We start from the raw sequence: 18,851 nt of genomic DNA, 5'->3' as shown, positions 1-18,851 counted from the left end.
TTGGTCTACAAAGTGAGTTCCAGGCCTACAAAGAGGAGCCCTGCCACATAAATAGATAAATATTATTGAGGAAGATCATTGGGTTCACATTGCTTATCAAATTCTAACTCTGTCCAGTTTCAAACATTTTCATCATATCCAAAGAAAATCCAATAAAGCGTTACTTTAATGTCCTTTTTAATCTAAAACAAATCACGGCTCTGTCTTTGAACTTGGCCAATGCTTGTCATATTTAACTTTTTCTCATTTTGTTCTTCTCTACTGGCTCCTCTCTCCATCACAGTTCTTGAGCAGGTAATTCATTTAAGGTACAAACCAAAACTGTCCTTCAGTTAAGTGTCTACACAGAATAGGGAGTCAGATTTGATCTTGCTACTCTGAATCCCAGCATCCACATGATTTATGATAATGAAGACTTGGTTCTTTCATAGCATTATATTGAACAGAATATTTTATTCCCCAATTCATTATGATGATAATAAAAAAGCCAAAGAACCACAGAAGCAAAGGTATTTCAAATCCAATGGGTTTCTTGTGTCATTTTGTTTAAGGAGAGGGGTACTGAACATGGATTAAAATTAAAACAAAATAAACAAATAAACAAAAGAAAACATAAAAAAAATCTCACCAGAAATAGGTGAGTGTTCTAGAAAGAGGTGAACCCCAGACAAGGGGAGGAATGGTGCCAGGGTGACCAATGTTAGCCATGCTTTTAGCTAACAGGAATTCTTCTAAAACAATTTAAAAAGTAACATGAAGCAGAATGTGCAGCGAATCTGAAAACAATAAGTAGAAAAATCTGTGAACTCAAAATGTTCCAGCAGGTCGCTGCCAGCCTGTGCATTGCTCTAAGTTGGCCTGGCATTCAAATAGTGCAGGGGAGCCAGAGGCTTGCATCCCTACCTGGGTCCACTGCATGGTTCCATCTGCTTCATGGCCCCCAACCCTGCCAGAAGCAGAGCTCAACACAGGTGAGGATGAGGCACAGGAACCGTGGAACGAGACAGCCAAAGGATGTGATCCTAGTCCATCATTTCGCAGCTGTGCAGCAGGACTCTGACGCTGTCTTCTGAAATTTACCTAATGAGTTGCAGTAACACTGGGCTTAGTGCTCTTGCCTAGTGTTTGTGAGGTCCTGGGTTTGCATGTCAGTACCAGAAAAGACTTTGAATATCAGCAGTTATTTTGGAAGTTCAAGGACACAAAAAGGGGAATGACCTTGTATTACACATTATGTATACATTAGAGGTATGAATGAAAATGTCATAATGAAATCTATTATTTTGTAGAATTAATATATGCTACATAAAAATGAGAATAAAGACAAAATGAAGAGGACAGAAGGAAGGCTTTAAAGGAGGAAAGAGAGAGAGAGAGAAGAGAGAGGTTAAATCAGCATCACAGTTGCTACGACTACAAAAAATTTTGCTGACCCCATGAGAGAGATCTGGGAACAGCTTTCACTCTGGGAAGGAAAACCCACAGCAGTATTTTGAATACATGTCATTAGTCTCTCTCTCTCTCTCTCTCTCTCTCTCTCTCTCTCTCTCTCTTTCTCTCTCTCTCTCTTCCCCCATTTCCCCCTTATGCTGGACATATTGTCCTTGAAAAGAATGCATATTCATGAGCAAAGACCGAAGCCATTACCGTGCCTTCCTTCTAGCTCTGCTCCTCTGGTTTCCAATCTGGATTCCTGCTAGTATCCATTTGTCATATCTGGACAACACTTACACTCTTGTTAAACAAGATTCTGTCTTTGGTTTCGTATCTGGCATCACAAAATCTTTTCAGCCCAGCTCCATGCTGGGTATGTTTTTTCAACTTAGAATATGATTCTGAGAACAAAGTACAACATTTATCTGTTATACATCCCCTATCTGTCACAGACAGAGAAACAAGCTAGCACAACACACGGGGGAGAGTGTCCAACTTGTTTTCTTTTAGTATTTGGTAACTGTAATTTGTATTTATATCTTATCAATGATCCTCACTAGCAGAAATTCCATTTTTGCTTGGAAAACATTTTTTTTATATTCCTGTGGCTCTTCATGCCAACTCTAAATGTCCTCCTGAATCATTTAGCTCATATAAATGATGGTGATGAGGGTCACACAAAGAAATCTACATCAAACCCTCTATTATTTAAAAGTCATGTTCAGAAGCCCAAAGAAAAGACAGAATTAGTAGCTGTGTGCGAGTTTCCTTCTTCAATTATTTCAGCCTGTCATGGCAATGACAAAGAGTGGGATTTCCAGATGCCTGAAGCAGAAGACTGTCAGTAGGCAGGAGGGGTAAGCAGTGTCAACTCCTTCAGGTTTGGAGGAAATGAGAACCGAGAATTGGCTACAGGCTTTGTCAAAACAAAAGATGTTGGAGTCTTGACAAGGGTTATTTCCGCAGAGTGGTGGAAAGAAAGACTTGATTAAAGGATGTTGAGTGGAAAAGGCAAAGAGAGAAAGTAGAAACACTGAGTCTTGACCACTTTTGAGATGGGCACGATTTTCAGAAGAACAGCGTGGGGGAGCAGATTTTGGAAAGCTATATTGAAACAAAGTGGAGAACGTGGCACACAGTCACATACTTTGAATCCAGGCAGTGAATGCTTGAAGTTGAGCCAGTGAATGTGCATTCAGTAGATCCCTCTGGTAGTATGCAACAGAATGTGGAGTAATTAAGTTGATGCTTAAGATCGCCAAAATATGCAAGTGTTTCTGATTGGAAAAGAACTGCCACTTAATTGATTTGGAGGGTTGCTGAGACTATTACATCAGATTGTACCCATTTGGTTAGTGAAATACTAACTAAGGTCGTCTGTGCGTAGAAGGAGCAGGAATAAGGTACTGGAGCTGGGGTAAAAATGTGCTGGTGCGATAGTTCTCTTTTGTGGGGAATATCACAAATATGGAGGGTAAAAATAAGTTTATTCTTTTAAGAGTTTATGAAAACAGCAGTTCAAAATCAAAGAACAGAGCTATCATTCCTTCAAGCATTATGTCCAGAGAGCTTGTGGAGGCACAGTTCCTTGTTGTGGATGGAGAGAGCAGGTAATATCTGTCTTTGGTGACTTAGGATACCCAAGAAGCAGAGAAAGAGAACGAGATCAGGGTCCCAATATCTCCCACAAGGAATAGCCACAGAGCTTTCTCTCATTAAGCTCTGCCTCCCAGAAGTTTAAAACCCTCCAAAAGCATCAAATTCTTGTGACCAAGTCTATAGCAGATGACCCTAAGGCAATAGGTAAGAAGCAACACCATAATGGGAAGTGTAAAGGGGACTACTTAACACTGTGAACTGTGAAGAATCTCTATGGGCATCTCATAATAAATTGAAATCATTCTGTGCACAAAATTGTGTGTTTCTCCTTAGCTGTGTTCAGCTACCGAGATACCAGAACTAACTAGGGAGAAAGTGAAGTTAATCAGAGTTTAGGATTTTTTACCATGTAGATATGATAAACAGTGGGAATGACAAAAATTTTATGAACCTTGAATGAAACCAGACATGTAATGCAGAATGTCAGTGTATAACATCAAAGGTGAACCAAAGAGTCAAGCATTTTTTTAACATATCATTGGATTGATTATAGATCACTATGGGGTTAAAAAGTCAGTGAAACCGAAAGCGGTCAAGTGTGAATGGGAAGCAACTGTGTGGCTACTGAGTGGAAGGTTTTAATTCTGATTTTAGGGATTATGGTTTCTCATCCACACCTACACCCTAGTATCATCAGAGACTCTGAATTAGCTGTGGAGGTTAGGAACCCATGATTGATGTTACTTGTTTAGGATATACACAACAATGAGTCCGTGGACATATTTGATGCTACTGTGGAGGACATAAAGGTTGATGGAGGAGGGACTAGTGATCAGAAGGTCAAAGGGAGGCTTCCCAGAAGTTACAGAGAGTGTACCATTCTTGAGATGAGGATGACGCACAGGACAACGTGATGGGAGCCTCAGAACAAGCAGGTCTCATTAGTGAGTTAATGGCACGTAGAGCCAATAAATCTATGTGAATTCCTGGGTACCATTGATAAGTTCCAGGTCTGGATGGGTAATAGCAGCCAGAAAATGATCTAATAACCATTCTTACCAAGTGTCCACTCTAAATTATAATTAAACCTCTTTTACCTAAGTGTTCATCCTGCTGGAAGATAACCTTGCCTCAGAAAAACTGTACTTCATGTCATTGTGAACCTATTCTGAAACACATAAGAAATATGTGTATTTTCTATGTAAAGGCTTGAAGGAAAGCAGGGTGGCTTACACTTTTAACTACTCATGAGTTGCCAGTCAACTAAAGAGACTCTGTCTTCATGATTTACTACTCCAAGTAGTTTAAAGCCTAGGACCGTTGATAAAACCTCTCTGTCCTCCCGGAAGGCATTAGTGGACTGATGCTGGAGTGCTCCTCTCTATTCCTACTCTTGCTTCTGTGTATCCCGCCACCCAAAGACGCTCAGGTCCATGGTTTATAAGGTTATAAAAGTTAGCATCTCATCCTTTAAGCACCGCCATATTTATTGTTCTTTCTTACTTACTTAATGCTTCCCAGACTCCCAAGAGACGCACAGTACCAGTTCTTCTGATGCTGACTCTCAGCTACTTGATGAATGTGAAGCTACGGACTCATTTCTTTTGAGTACCAAAGGGCAGAAATGACAGGATCCCACTTTCCAGGTAGGGTTACACAGACTTCAGAGGGGTACTGCTTCCAACTGGCAATCTTATTTTACCTATAAGTTTTGTTCATTTTTAAATTCTCTTCACAGCGTGGAATGCTTTTTAAGAATTCTTTACCTTGCACGTTCCCTGAAGTCTCCATTCTGAACTCTTACTATTTGTGTCTAGCAGGCTCCTTCCTCTCTCTCTCTCTCTCTCTCTCTCTCTCTCTCTCTCTCTTCCTCTCTCTCTCTCTCCCTCCCTCCCCACCTCTCTCTGTCTCTCTTTTTCTCTCTTTGGATAGTTTACACACTGTTATATGTTCTGTGGTAGCTTGATTTCTTCTGCAATGTCTCCTTACAGGCTCCTGTTATGGTCTATCCAAAAGTCAAGGCTGCCGTAAATTTCTTTTAAATTTATTACTTGCTGCTGAGTCACTTGGGAATGTGACTCTTTACAGAAACTGCCCCTTTCTATGGAGTATTATTGAACATTTGAAATACTCTATATACCATTTGGTGATAGTTTATTTACTTTAAATACTTTTTAAACAATTTTTTGGACTATGTTGACAAAGAATCTTGACACGTAATTTTTCTCCTTCCAAAAATTTCTAGATTCAGAAACTCTTTCCCATACATGTGTGTATATATGCACATGTGTCTGTGTGCGTGTCACTGTGTGTATGTATGGATGTGATTAGAAGACAACGTTGGATGTCTGTCTTTCTGGCCTGAGAGCTCTTGTGATTCCCCTCTCTCTGTCTCCCATCTCTCTATAGGAGCACAGATACATATTATTGGGATCTAGCTTTGTTTGGATTCTGGGGATTTGAACTCAAAGGTTTTAGTGCATTCCTGGCTGCTAGTCTTGACATCTCCTTATTCATCCTGAGATTCATTTCTCAATTTTTATTTAAGTAAAGTTCTCTACTTAAGATACAGCATATGTGGCTATAAATTAATATTCATCATAACAATTGTTAATAATATTTACCTAATCTCATATAGTCACAAAACATCTTTCCCTACCTTTTATTTTTTGACTTCCTCACAACACCTAGAAGCTAAATATATGGAAAAATTCTATTTCTATTTTTAAAATGAGACCCAATCCCAGTAAGGTTAAATGACTTGTCCAAATCCCTCATCTGGTAAGCTATGATACCAGAAATTGGACAAGGTCTTTTGAGATCAGAATGTGACTGACTGATGTCCTCATGAATTAGATGAACGGCAGGGAAATCTCTCCTCTACACATGAGTGAACTCAGCTCTGATAGTTTTTGTTACGTATTCTCCAGCCTTCAGAGAGACAGTTCTCGTGTTTTATTTTATGTGAAAAAAAACAAAGAAAGTCTCTTTGCCATGTGTAGCAATCTATCTGTCTTTCGTCTTGATCATTTGTGTTTCACATGACTGAGTTTCCCATGTAGGGAATCATCAGGGTATTATTCCAAATAGAGAAAACTCAGACTAAAAAAAAAAAAGAAAAAGAAAAAGAAAAAGAAAAAAGAAAAACCCGTGTTCCTCCTGGCTGCAGCCTGTGTGATTATGAATACAATACTGTACTTACAGTAGGAAGCCAGAGTGAATAGGGGCTGCTGTCTTTGGAAGGATGAGCGCTCACTCTGACCTAATAACTATCTGACGCTGGCTACAATTATCTTCCTCCAAGAGGAGCTTTCTAATGTGACACATTAATTGTTGTGTCTTTTTTTTTTTCCTGAAAGGCATGTTGGGTGTCTAATACAAGCTAGAGGCTTCATGAATTATCCATGACCGTGTGCGAGTGCGCTGCCACTCTGATTTACCTTTCCAAACTAAAATCAACCTGGTCACATCACCTGTTTTCAATAACTGCTGGCCGACCTACGCTGGCCAATGACCTCCACGCTTCTCTTGCTGGGCCCCTGCACGTCGAACCAATCTAACGAGGCTCTAACTTGCTACAGCTATGAGAGCTTTCCTCCTCAGAATCACATCACAGGGACACAGCTTTGCACGGCGTACCACGGTGAGTCATGGTGACCACGTAGATGACGTTCATGGCGCAGGAGCAATAGAGAGAGGTCTCCTTTCTCTGCTTGTGTTCTGTTGTGCTTCCTTTTCACTCTCTTTAAAGGAGGACTCACTGTACCAGAAGGCTGTTTCTGAGGCGCACGGGCTCTTTGGCCTGCCCCAGCAAGAACGCAGTGCTCAAGTTGGGATGATTCTCTTCCATTGCGGCAGCTGCCGCTTGGCAAGCCAGTGCGGGCTCGTGGGCCGGTGGCTCTGGTTTGCCTCTGGGCCTGTCATCTGTTGTGTTGTTAGCCTGCTGATGGGCTGTCTTAGTGTGCCCTTTAAGTTGATGCTTTCCTAGCTTCCAACTTTGGCTCCTACTGCCGCCGGAGAAAAAGCCGTGCAGCCAGCCCCCACCTCGCTTCAGATCCCAGGCTTGTGGCAGCAAACAGGACTTCTCCATTGTCTTCCCCAATACCTTCGGTATGAATGGTCCACAGAGCTAAAACCGTCAGTATTAAATTGCATTTGCTGGCCCATGCTTGGCTGCTAGTGAAAGCTGCACCGACCCAAAGGCTCATCTCCCCTTTTGGTTTTAATTGGGTTCTTTCCTGTCGTTTTCATTTCAGTTTGCACCTGACTCTGACATCTACAGCTGTTGATTACCAAGTAAGTTGTTCGGTGAGCTGGAGGTATGATAAATTAAATATGATATGTATCACTGAGCCCATCTTTGGCTGCTTCACGGCACATTATAATTTGGGAAGGGACTATTACAATAAAATATTAAAGAATAAGCAGGAACCAGCCCACCGTTCGCATGTCCAATGGCAAGAGAAAATTACAGGTTTCATTGTCTATGCGGCACCATCTGCCTCTTCGCTGAGGCTGAGCCTTTGGCTCTCCCAGGGGAAATCGCTGCGGATAAGTTATTCAATTAGAACAGCATTATTGGCCAGCTACCTTGGAGAATTGGGTTGATGATGTTGTGACTACACTCTTCCACATTCCTTCATGTCCCCAGCAGGCCGCAGCACATGACAACTTCCCTGAATGCTGACTGAGCCCCACGGTAGAGGGGTAGAGGTGAACAATTGAAATGAGGAATATCAAGGATGCCTGAAAGAAAATCAATTTTGAATGAACTTTTCCTGCTTAGCCCCGGCTCCAATATTCTGAGTCATACTGTATTCTTTTGGACTTTCATTGAATTAAGTGACAGAAATGACAGTAGGGAGGGGAATGCATTTCATGATGCGCGTTTAACCTGTGGCACTGTATAAAAGAATTCTTCACATGCAGTTCCAAGATAGAAATACACTTAGGCCTCTCCAAACACGGTGTCCATCTTAGAGATGGAAAAGCTTGTAGGAGCACTATAGCATTTTAGTGAAAACTTCAGCTATGCCTCAGAAGCCCTTTAAACATAAAAGGTGATGATTATTTACACCATCTATCTAAAGGTCAGACCTCTGTATAGATCACACTATACGTCTCAACCAGCGACTGGCTAAATGGGATCTTGATGGGAGTTTTATTGTCATCCTTAGGATCTTGGTTTGTAATCAGAAGAGCTGATTTCACATGCACATGCATATGTGCACACACATGAACTTATATGTATCTTTAATTGCAGGCCCCTATTAAAGAAAGCTGAACATATATACAAATACAACCACGGTAAAAAAAAATTAAATTCCAAATTATGCATTTTCATACTGCTCATAAATATTGTATGTACATGTATCTTTCTGTGTTCATTTGCCTAGTAGGTCAGTTCTGGCAATGTTCTATGGTTGTTAATTGAGCCATGAACTCACACATGCTACTTGCTATGGATTCATTTGGAATCCATACATACATGGGAAGTAGCTATCTATAATTTTAGTATCTATGAACTATAACAATTCTGAGTTCATAATCCTTTTATTGTGTGTGATTGTGGAATTTCAAATTAATTATTTATAACATCTTAAATATTAAGACCTTAGCTCCTTATTGTGAAACAATGTTTTCTCCAGGATTTCAGTTTCATTTAGGTTATGATATTTTTGATATTTAAAGTATTATTTCTGGGGCTATAATTCAGTGGTATGCATTTGCATAACATGAACAAGTCTTTGGATACAAGCCACACCCCTTGTTTTAAAAGAATTTATTTGAGAGTAGTCAGCCCTATTTTTCACCTTGATTGATTTTACTACACTGTGTTAGGAAGTCATTCTTCCCTTGAGATGTTAAATGTTTTTGTGCTTGAGAAATTGGTACTTGTTTTCTCTTAACTACTTAATCTATCAGCTATAGATGTTTTTCTCTGTATCGATGAGGAATGATCCGTAGGGCTCTTGGTAATACTAAAATCCTACGATGTGCATGAATTCTTATGTAAAACTGCATAGTGCCTTCAGATACTCAGTACATGTCCTTCCAGCAACTGGGCAGCATCTTTACGTTGCTACAACAAGTAAAATTACAATGAAAATACTTTTCGCATCTAAAACGATAATGACAAGTTAAAGTCTTCACAGGTTTAATGTAGATGAATTTATTTTTCTCACAATTTCCTCTGTTTCACAATTAATTTAATTCATGGATGTAGAACGTACAGATACAGAGATTAACTATGTATTTATTTGTGTGTACAGTTATATGTATTTATAACTGAATGGATAAAATGCATTTGTATCTATGCACACAGGCCTACCCAGGTCATTATCAATTCTGTCATATCTCAGTAGATAAATACACATTTTCCTCTTCATATTGAACCCACTAGCATCCTAGCAGCTCGTGGACAGATGCACTCCATGTGGTGAACTCAGCTTTAATGGATGCTTCAATTTTATTGATAGGTACAGTAGGCAGGAAGAAAGGAAGTTAAAAGCTTCTGCAAGCATCCCTTTCCCAAGCACCATTGAAGACAAATGTCGATCAGCATGTCCTCTTCCTCTGAGACTAATAGCATGGCGTGATTAGTAATACCCTGGTATATAGGAGTTGTAATACTTTTAGAAGGAGACATACTTTAAATACTGTAATGGGAAATCTTGAAGCTACCTAGAACTCATTTTCAGGTATTGCCAGGTTGAAAATGAGCTAGTGTCAGTTTTTCAGTAAATAATACAGATCCACACAGTGCTTGTGGGTGATTACAAAGTTAAAGATGAATCAATGCCAGGGCTTTACACTGACACAAACCTAACAAACAAAGGGGCAGACTGGCAGAAGATAGAGTTAGTTCTTTAAGCACATCTGAAGTTCTACATCACCCAGACCAGCACTTGGATCAGTACAAGGCTAAACCAAATGGTACTAAGATTAAAAATGTCCTCCGGGCTTAGCCCAAAGAGATGGAATCCCCAATCTCTCCTCCAAGACTCTCATTACCCCAGAAGGAAGGCAATATTGTGACCTTCAGTCAAATGTAAAAGAAACCAAAATCCTGGGCACCTGCTTCTTTCTCTTTCCAGTGCAGCCTCCTTGAACTTTCGGGTGTATCATTTACTTGTTCTCTCTACATGCTGTAACTCCCTCCACTCCTTTTCTCTCCTGTAGTGATGTTATATAGCTTCCTGATACCCACAGCTTTATGGCACTCTGGAGGGCTCACCATGAAACCATGGGGGAATCCCAGGCACCAGTGTTACTGCTATTGTACTTGGAAGCCACACTTTCCTATAGCCAGCATAGCTCTTGCTCACTGACAAAGGGGAAGGGGAAAGACCCAGAAATGTTGATAAAGACTTGTAGTATTGGTTACAATCTGTGAAAATGTAGTCGCATTAGACTATAGGCCCTCCACCTATCCCCCATATGGAATGGAACTAAGCTGGGCTTAAAGCTGCTTCCCTAGATCTTATAAACATGACTTAAAAGCGTTTCCATGCATAACAAACCATAATCAAACGTGATTGTAAAGCGACTGCAACTTCCTCTAGTCCCAACTGTCCAAGTCTTAGCCAGTTACTGTGTTGAGGGCTTGTCAACAACAGGCATACAATCTTCAGACAAAAGACAGACAGACAGACACCCAGGAGAACTAGTTCAACTGTCCTCACCACACTCACCTTTTTCTTTTCCCTTTTTTTTTTATTTGTTTTTGTTTTTACTTTTGGTTGTGAGCCTTAGTCTTTAATAGCTAAACTGTCTTTCCATGCCTCACACTGATTTTTGGTACTCAACTTCTTTTTGCCTGTAAATGTTGCTCAGACATATTTTAGCTCCAGTGTGGCACTGAATTGGTTTGAATTCAAGGCTTATCCAAATTATTAACCAGCCCTTGCTCAACTAAAGTATGGTGCATTTACTATTTCTAATGGTTTTTATGTATTATTTCCATCTATGTATCTTTTTTTGTGACCCATCTATTTTTATTTTGGGCCTATTTATTTAACTTGTGTATGTGCTTGTATGTTTTTAAATATTTTATTAATTCTTTGAGAATCTCATACAATACATTTTGGTTGTTTTGTTGACAGTTAGGAAGTCCCTGCATATTTGGATTTCTTCTCATTTGTCCATTATAAAAACACAAATATCTATTTTCTAAACCTAAAGTGTTGTTTGCTTTGGCTTGATTTGGTTTGGTTGGGATTAGTATCACTCTATTCATCAATCTTAAGGTCAATATTGGATGCTATTCCTCAGATTCCACCCACCTTGTCTTTTGCAATAGTCTCTCATTGTCCTTGAACTTACCGTTTAGGTGAGGCAGATGAGATCAAGTTTTAGAGATTTGTCCATCTGCCCATTCTCCCTCCCCAGGGCTTACATGTGTGATCACCACAATGACTAAACACCTCATTCTTATAAGGCAAATACATTACCAACTGAGTTATGTCTCTAGTCACAAAGACCATTTTCATTCACCTAAATAATAAAATCATATTTTTCTTCTAAAATTACAGTTTTCTTCACTTTTTTTTATCTACATGGGCTTGGATCTTTGTAAATAAGGGGAAAGAAAGGAATGTTCCAGCTTTGCTGGTCCTTCACAGTGCCCATTTGATGCTAAAGTGCTCATGATGCTCTCTGCATGCTTAGGTATTATGTTTTATCATGTGTGTCTATAGACTTTCACTCTCAATTACTTTTTTCTTGTTAGTAAGGCTGAGGGAAGGACCCTGAGCCTTGTACACTCTTATTACTGAGCTATACTCACTTCCTAGAGTAAATTAATTATCAGGTTAATACCATCACTTACCTTTTAAAGTTTTATAATACACTCTAATATTTTATAGAATGAGAAAAGAATCCATTCTCTTCGTTTATAAAACATCTTTTTAAAGATAGTTATTCTTATCTGTTCATTTTTCATCCATTGAAAATGGATCTAATCAATTCAAGAAATCACTAAAGGGGTTTTCATCTGGATGACATTAAGATGCATTAGATTAAAGTAATTAACATTTTACATTTTAGATATCCAACTCTTTCTATTATCTAATATGGCATGCGTAATTTTAAAATTTCTCTCTGGATCTGAGGGATAGCTTGGTTAAGACCCCCTTATTGCTCTTCTTGAGGACCCAGGTTCAGTTCCTGCACCCCCACGGTTGCTTACAACTGCCCTTGACTCCAGGGCATGAAAACTGGTTCCCTCTTCTGGCTCCTGAAGGCAAGAGTCATGCATGCAGTACACATCTACATTCAAGCAAAACACTCACTCACAGAAAGTAAAATTAAATATTTAATTTTAGAAATTGCTTTCACACTTCTCTACAAAATGTTACCTTTTCTTAAATCATTCCTGTGTGTTTTCTGCTATATGTAATGTTTAAGTATTTTGGTTTTGTGTTCCTTTTGCTGGTGATTTGATTCTTCTGTGTTTTCATCACAAATTTTACTTCTTAACTTATAAGTAAAGAGAAAACAAACAACTTCTTCATGAACCTAGAATTATGCTCCTAACTTATATGATTTTTCTGTTCCTTTTCTGGATTTGACAAGTACATGTAAACTAGTGATAAAAATCTTTTATTTCTTTTCTATCAATTTCAACTAATTTTTATCTCATTTAAATGTATTCTTCAGAATTGTAATGGCAATAAAAAGGCATAATCTATTAACAAGGATCATTGCTTTATTAAAGGAGTTCATAAAATCCTTCTAATATTTTAAATCAATTATAATGTTCACCATTTTTTATCATTCCAAATATCTATTTACATTTACTTAAAAAATAGGGAGAGATTTTTAATTTCACCTAAGACCTTATGTCCTTTAATTGATATTCATATGTGTTTAGGTTTGCTGTTTGAATTTTACTCTTGAGCATCAGTGTGTCAAGGGCAGGCAGTAGAAGCTTTCTGGCCTGGAAATAGCAGTTTAGAATTTGGATAGCAAAACAGTTTGGTCTGGGAGGAGTCACTAACCACTGACATCACGTAGAATTACTGCTGCCTGCTTATAATAAGGAACAGTTTTTTCCTTATTTTTTTTATTTTTTGCTTTTTTTTTCCTTTCTGTTTTTCATTTCTCTTTAGTCAGTCACCCCTTTGTTCTCACCACCATGGCCAAAGTCTCCACTGCTCTGCCTTTCCATAGCGATTCCTATCAAACACTGCTGTGGGGTTTCCCAAACACACACATCAACCCACCACTGCCCCCCTACAAAAATATAAACAAAACAAATTCTAAAACCCATTTTGCATATGCTACATGTAGAACTCAATTATAATTCTGTTTTTCAGTAGTGCTGCTTTATTAGATTCATACTGGCTGTATGATGTCAGAGAGGATGAGCAGAAAGCCCCTCGTAGTCAGGACTGCCTCAAATACATAAACTAATGAAGGACTTGTCTTTGTGAATCTTATTATTTACTATAAAAGCATGAGTTCATTCTAAATTTTATTTAATAATGAACAGGATATAAGATGTGACTTACTTATTACTCACTTTTTTTAAAGCTTAAAAGTACCCAAAATTATCTGAATACTTACCAAAACTGTTTTTCCTAGTATTTTTATTTGAATTTATCCCCTAATAAAAATACAAACATTGAACTTTATTTTTTTAAAATTATTTATCTATGTTTTAAATTTTATTTTAGATAATTTCTGTTGCTATATCCTGTATGTTCTAGAGAATGGTACTTTTTTGTTTTTTAAAATTTTCCATATTTGGTAATAAAAGGGATTTTTCTTAAAATTTATTATTTTCTTGATCCAATAATTTCTGACTAAAATTACGTCATTCACCATCCTGGAATAGTCAGACAAAGCAAAACCACCTTTTCTGTAGGAACTTTAATTGAATCAGTGCTGTATCAGTCTTTACATCGGAAGCCAATAAGGAAAGAATTTGGTAATCCACCCCATCCCTGCTATCTACTAGTCTGTGACCCTGGACATTTCATTTAAATTGGACCTCTTAATTTCCTTTTCAGTAAATTGAGGACCATAATGACATCCTTCTCAAGGGGTCTTCGGAGAGTGAAATGAGCTATTGAAGGTCGAGGACCATGTCTGTCAATAATCAACACGGAAGGAATGAGGGTCCTTCCTATTTGCATTACTTAGAGATGGGCTTCAAATTGCACACTGTGGGGCTCTCCTGAGTCTTTGTTCATGACATGCTGTGAGCAGCTTTTCTTCCTTCCCATTGGCTCTCAGGCTGTCACTTTACAGTCTGCCCGATCCGCCTGCACATGGATGGTTGAAGGGACTTTCCACCTTCTCAGCTAGAGCAAAACAAACAACTACATGTTAGAGAAGTTCTCAGCTAGGATTCTCTTAGTCCCTTGAAACAGAAATTCTTTACCATCTCCTGAAAGCCAACACAGGAGGAACAAGCTGTGAAATATACTGTTTGATTGTTTCACAATTTTCATGAGCTCAACAGGTCCCTTCTATGCCTTCGCCATCAATTATGCATGAATGAGAACAGGTATCCTTTCTACTCTAGCAGTTTTCCATGTTCAAAACAGATAGAAGGAGGCTAGGGAGAGACCCAAATTACTGAAGTGCTTGCTGTACCATCCCCTGAACCCATGTGAAAAGACAGGCATGGAGGCATGCCCTTGGAATCACAGCACTGAGGAAGCTAGGCAGGTGGATGCCTGAGGCTCACTAACCAGTCACCATAGCCTATGTGGTAAGGCCTACCAGTCCAGTGAGAGACGTTGTCTCAAAGAACAAGGTGGATGGAGCCTGAGGAGTAATCACACTCGAGGTTGTCTTCAGGTGTCTACTCTTGCACACACATAACATTCACACACACATGAACACATATAAGTTCAGGCAAACATACATATAAACACACATGCACATACTAACGGTATTGTTAACAATTCTGATTAACCTACATTTTGATTTGCTGCTGAAGAAATGGAGCAGGTTTCAAATAACTAACTTGTGAAATATTTTCATTGACTACTTGGAAATTTATATTGTAGATCAACCATTTGCTACTTAGCATATTTATTAATTAATGATCCATCTCAATTTCCTGATTTGAATAATAGAAATAAATCGACAATTTCTATGAGGGTTAGAAAAATCCACTAATAGTGTTTTTTTTTTAATTTTTGCTTAGATATGGTTAGGAAAATCAAGGATACATTTATTAACTACTTTTTGACCCAATACTCACAGTCCCACTGCCTTTGAAAAAACCCAAATCATTCTTTATACTAAAAATAAAAAGTGCTCAAAGACACAAACAACAAGAATTGATAAGACAAAATAACACCAAAACAAAACAAAAAGCACACTCACTTAGAAACACATAAAAATGGAGTCTGCTGTTTTGTGTTATCCATCTACTCCTGGACTCGGGCCCTTCCCTGGAGTGAGACTGATTTATGCACAGTGATGCCTCACTGTAGAAAATGGATTGTTTTCTTCCCCGACAGGTATCCCTTAGAAAGAGCTTCTTGGTTGGGCATGATACCTTCTGTCTACTTCCCCTTCTCTATGCAGGGTTTCTGTCTAATTTGAACATGTATAGGTCTTGGACATGCTGTCACCGTCTCTGTGAGTGTTCTTTGTTTGCTTGTCTGAGATGGGGAGAACATGAAGTTGGGCAGGGAAGATCTGGGAGGAGTCAGGAAAGGGAAAGAGTATGATGATAATATATTGTTTGAGAAAAAAATGTATGCATCTATTCATTAACATAGGATCTGTAGACTGTCTGCCATTCATCGTTTGTAGAGACAATTCAGCAAAAACCTCTCCAGGAAGACATGCCAGAACAGTGTATATATTCAAGCATCAGGTCATCATGTGTTTTGTTAATGTCATTATTTTGCTAGTAGTGTGAGAAAGCACTTAAAGTTGAGGACTTATTTTATATCCACACAAACTGGCTATCAGGTATAAAGGACACAGAAACATGATTGTGTTTTTAAAACTGGATTGAGAGAATCTGGTATATATCATTTAAGTGCTTAAATGACAACCTCGGAGGCACAGATATGTATTGACAGCCCATTAACAAATGAACCTAAGCACTTCCCCTTGGAATTATTGAACCAAGAACAAGGCCAAGTTAATATTCTCGACTTCTCTCCCTGTGTCTTTCAACTGTCTATAGTTCACAGTTTCATGACTGTCTGTAGCCTTCATGATCTCGTACTGTGATCTGACTGCCCCTTTTCCTGCATCTTGTCTGATGTGTGTGACATTCCTGATGTCCCTAACAAAGTTCTTAACTCTGTATTTAAAAAACAAAAACAAAACGAAACAGAAAGCATCACATGGGGAAGGAATGGGTGGTGCCCTAAAGATATCTTTAACAGACTTTTCATCTGAATAAAGTTATTTCCTCAAACTGACTCCAAAGCATTCAGTACTGCAAGCATATGATCATCAATCAATATCCATATGCTGCTTTCAACATTTATGACAGATATGTGTTGTATGAAGTCACTTTTGATCCTTTACTCTTTTTGACAAATGGCTGTCATAACACACATACACTCACACACACAAGATTAAAGCTGTATATTCGTTTAGGTTGAATAACCTGATTACATGGGAAATCCAAGGCAAGTAAGGTTGGTGGTTACATTGATCTCTTAACACCAGGTGAACGAAACAGGTTGAGCACACAGTGGGATGGAAGTCTCACTTAACTGACCCTTGAGGTGTATTATTGTGAGATCCAGCAAAAGTTTCATTTTCTTTGAAGGTAAGAGATATTTTCATAAAAATTATATGGCCATACTAGTAGAAAATTAACTTCCAAAAACAAAACACAAGAGAAACTTCACTCTAAAGGCTCATGACTTTACAAATGTATTCTGTTGTAGAATTCAGATTGACAGTGGCATTAAGGAACAGAGCATGTGCAAAGTCATACTCGTCGATATAATACAACCATCAAAATGATGGGAAAACTGTACGTGATGGCTCTGTGGGTAAAGCATAAAATAAAAAGCAGAGGAAAGACACAAGTCAGGAGTCCAAACTCATCTATACAACGATGTATATATACATACATATGTATATGTGTGTACATATTTACCTATACTTGTATATATGTACATACATGAATATGGGCAATTCTTACACACAGCAATGCATGTGTGTGTGTCTGTGTGTGCATGCTCATAGCTTTATTTGAATAAAAATAGAGCCTTTAAAAATAAACTATAAAGCTTGGGGGGAAAGTGATCTTCTTAAGAAGAAACAATATAAACCACTTGTGGTTGCCCATCCCTATACTACCAGCCTTTTGAGGACAGAAGCATGAAGACCAACATTCAATGTCACCTTTAACTACATAGGGGAGTTAGAGAATAGCATAGGTCACGCTAGATGCTGTATCAAAAATTACTGTGTACACACACACACACACACACACACACACACACACACACACACGGGACAAGGTAAATAACATAAGGCAACAAAGTACAGTCTTGATTTTTCTTGCCTAGAGCACACATATGCATACTCAACCTAAATCTATTTATCGATGTTTTAAGACCTTGACAGGGAAATGTCTTTACTTCTATCGAATTACAACATTTAGGTTGATCAATTCTCTTTATGAAGTAGCATGAATAGGATGGTCATTAAAAGGACACTTGTATGAGAATCATCTCTAGTGATTTTAGGTTCAACACTGAAAGCTCATTCATAGATTTGATAATCGTCTAACACTGTTCGAACACAGTACACTGTACTAAAGGGAAAAAAATCACATGACTTAAGCATTTTCTAAAAGTACTGGATTTCTCTGAGGACTAAGGGGGCGATGTGTCAGTAGATAGATACGTCATGAAACTGGGTGAAACTCTAGGCCGGGATGCCGAGCTTCAAGCAGAATATTTAACTTCATGTATATTTGAGGATTCAAAATAAGATTGTTTTTATGCATAAAGAAATTGAAGACCATTGATTTAGATTAGAAATAAAACATCTTAGCCTTATCTCTCAAAAGTAAATCTATATAAGTTTACATATTCATATTAATAAATGAATGTGATTTCAATGAACACAAATATGGTAAATCTAATTTTAAAAGATGTAAAATAGAAGAATTGCATAATTAAGAAAAGAGGAGCTTCCATGTTTCTGAGAAAAATCCACACAGTTTTGCACATTACAAGAGGTTAAAAACTAGATTAACTACATCACTTTTATTTTCTCAAGGGTAGGAGAATATAAATTATTTCTTAGGATCATACTACAAATAAGAAACTTTTGGAAAATAAGAAGTGACTTTATTAGTTACAGCCCCTTCCACTTCAAATAATAGGTTCAATAATTAGACTAATCCTGAAAAGTAAAAATAAGCTAGGTCAGTTTTGAGAAACCTGGAAAAGATCACCCTTGGTGTTGTGGGCCTTTGGCATATCATCTCCATTAGATTAACAAGCCTATGGTAGAAAAGGCGGGATCTGCTACTTTCGAAACTGCAACTACGTCGTGGATCAGGGCTGAGCACTGTGACACAGCTGCTTTCTATGAATGGATAGATGCTGATGTGCTCATCACAGTGACAGCTGCAGCCACTTAATGCCAAGCATCTTCATCAGGTTTATGATCATCCCAAAGACAGATTTTATTTGTCCGTGCCATGTTCATCCTTGTCAGAAGTCAGGGATTCATTCCAAAGCCATCTCAGCAAAGATGGAGCCTGATTATCCATCTTTATCCACGTGAGACTGAAGTAAGAACTCATAAGTGAATGAACTGGAAGCTCTTTTTTTTGATGACATTTTCTCTCCAATGCAGACTGA

Source organism: Myodes glareolus, chromosome 12 (assembly GCF_982192425.1).
Source record: "Myodes glareolus chromosome 12, mMyoGla1.1, whole genome shotgun sequence".
Taxonomy (NCBI): domain Eukaryota; kingdom Metazoa; phylum Chordata; class Mammalia; order Rodentia; family Cricetidae; genus Myodes; species Myodes glareolus.
The sequence above is the reverse complement of the archived record's forward strand: the minus strand, read 5'-3'. Positions refer to the sequence as shown.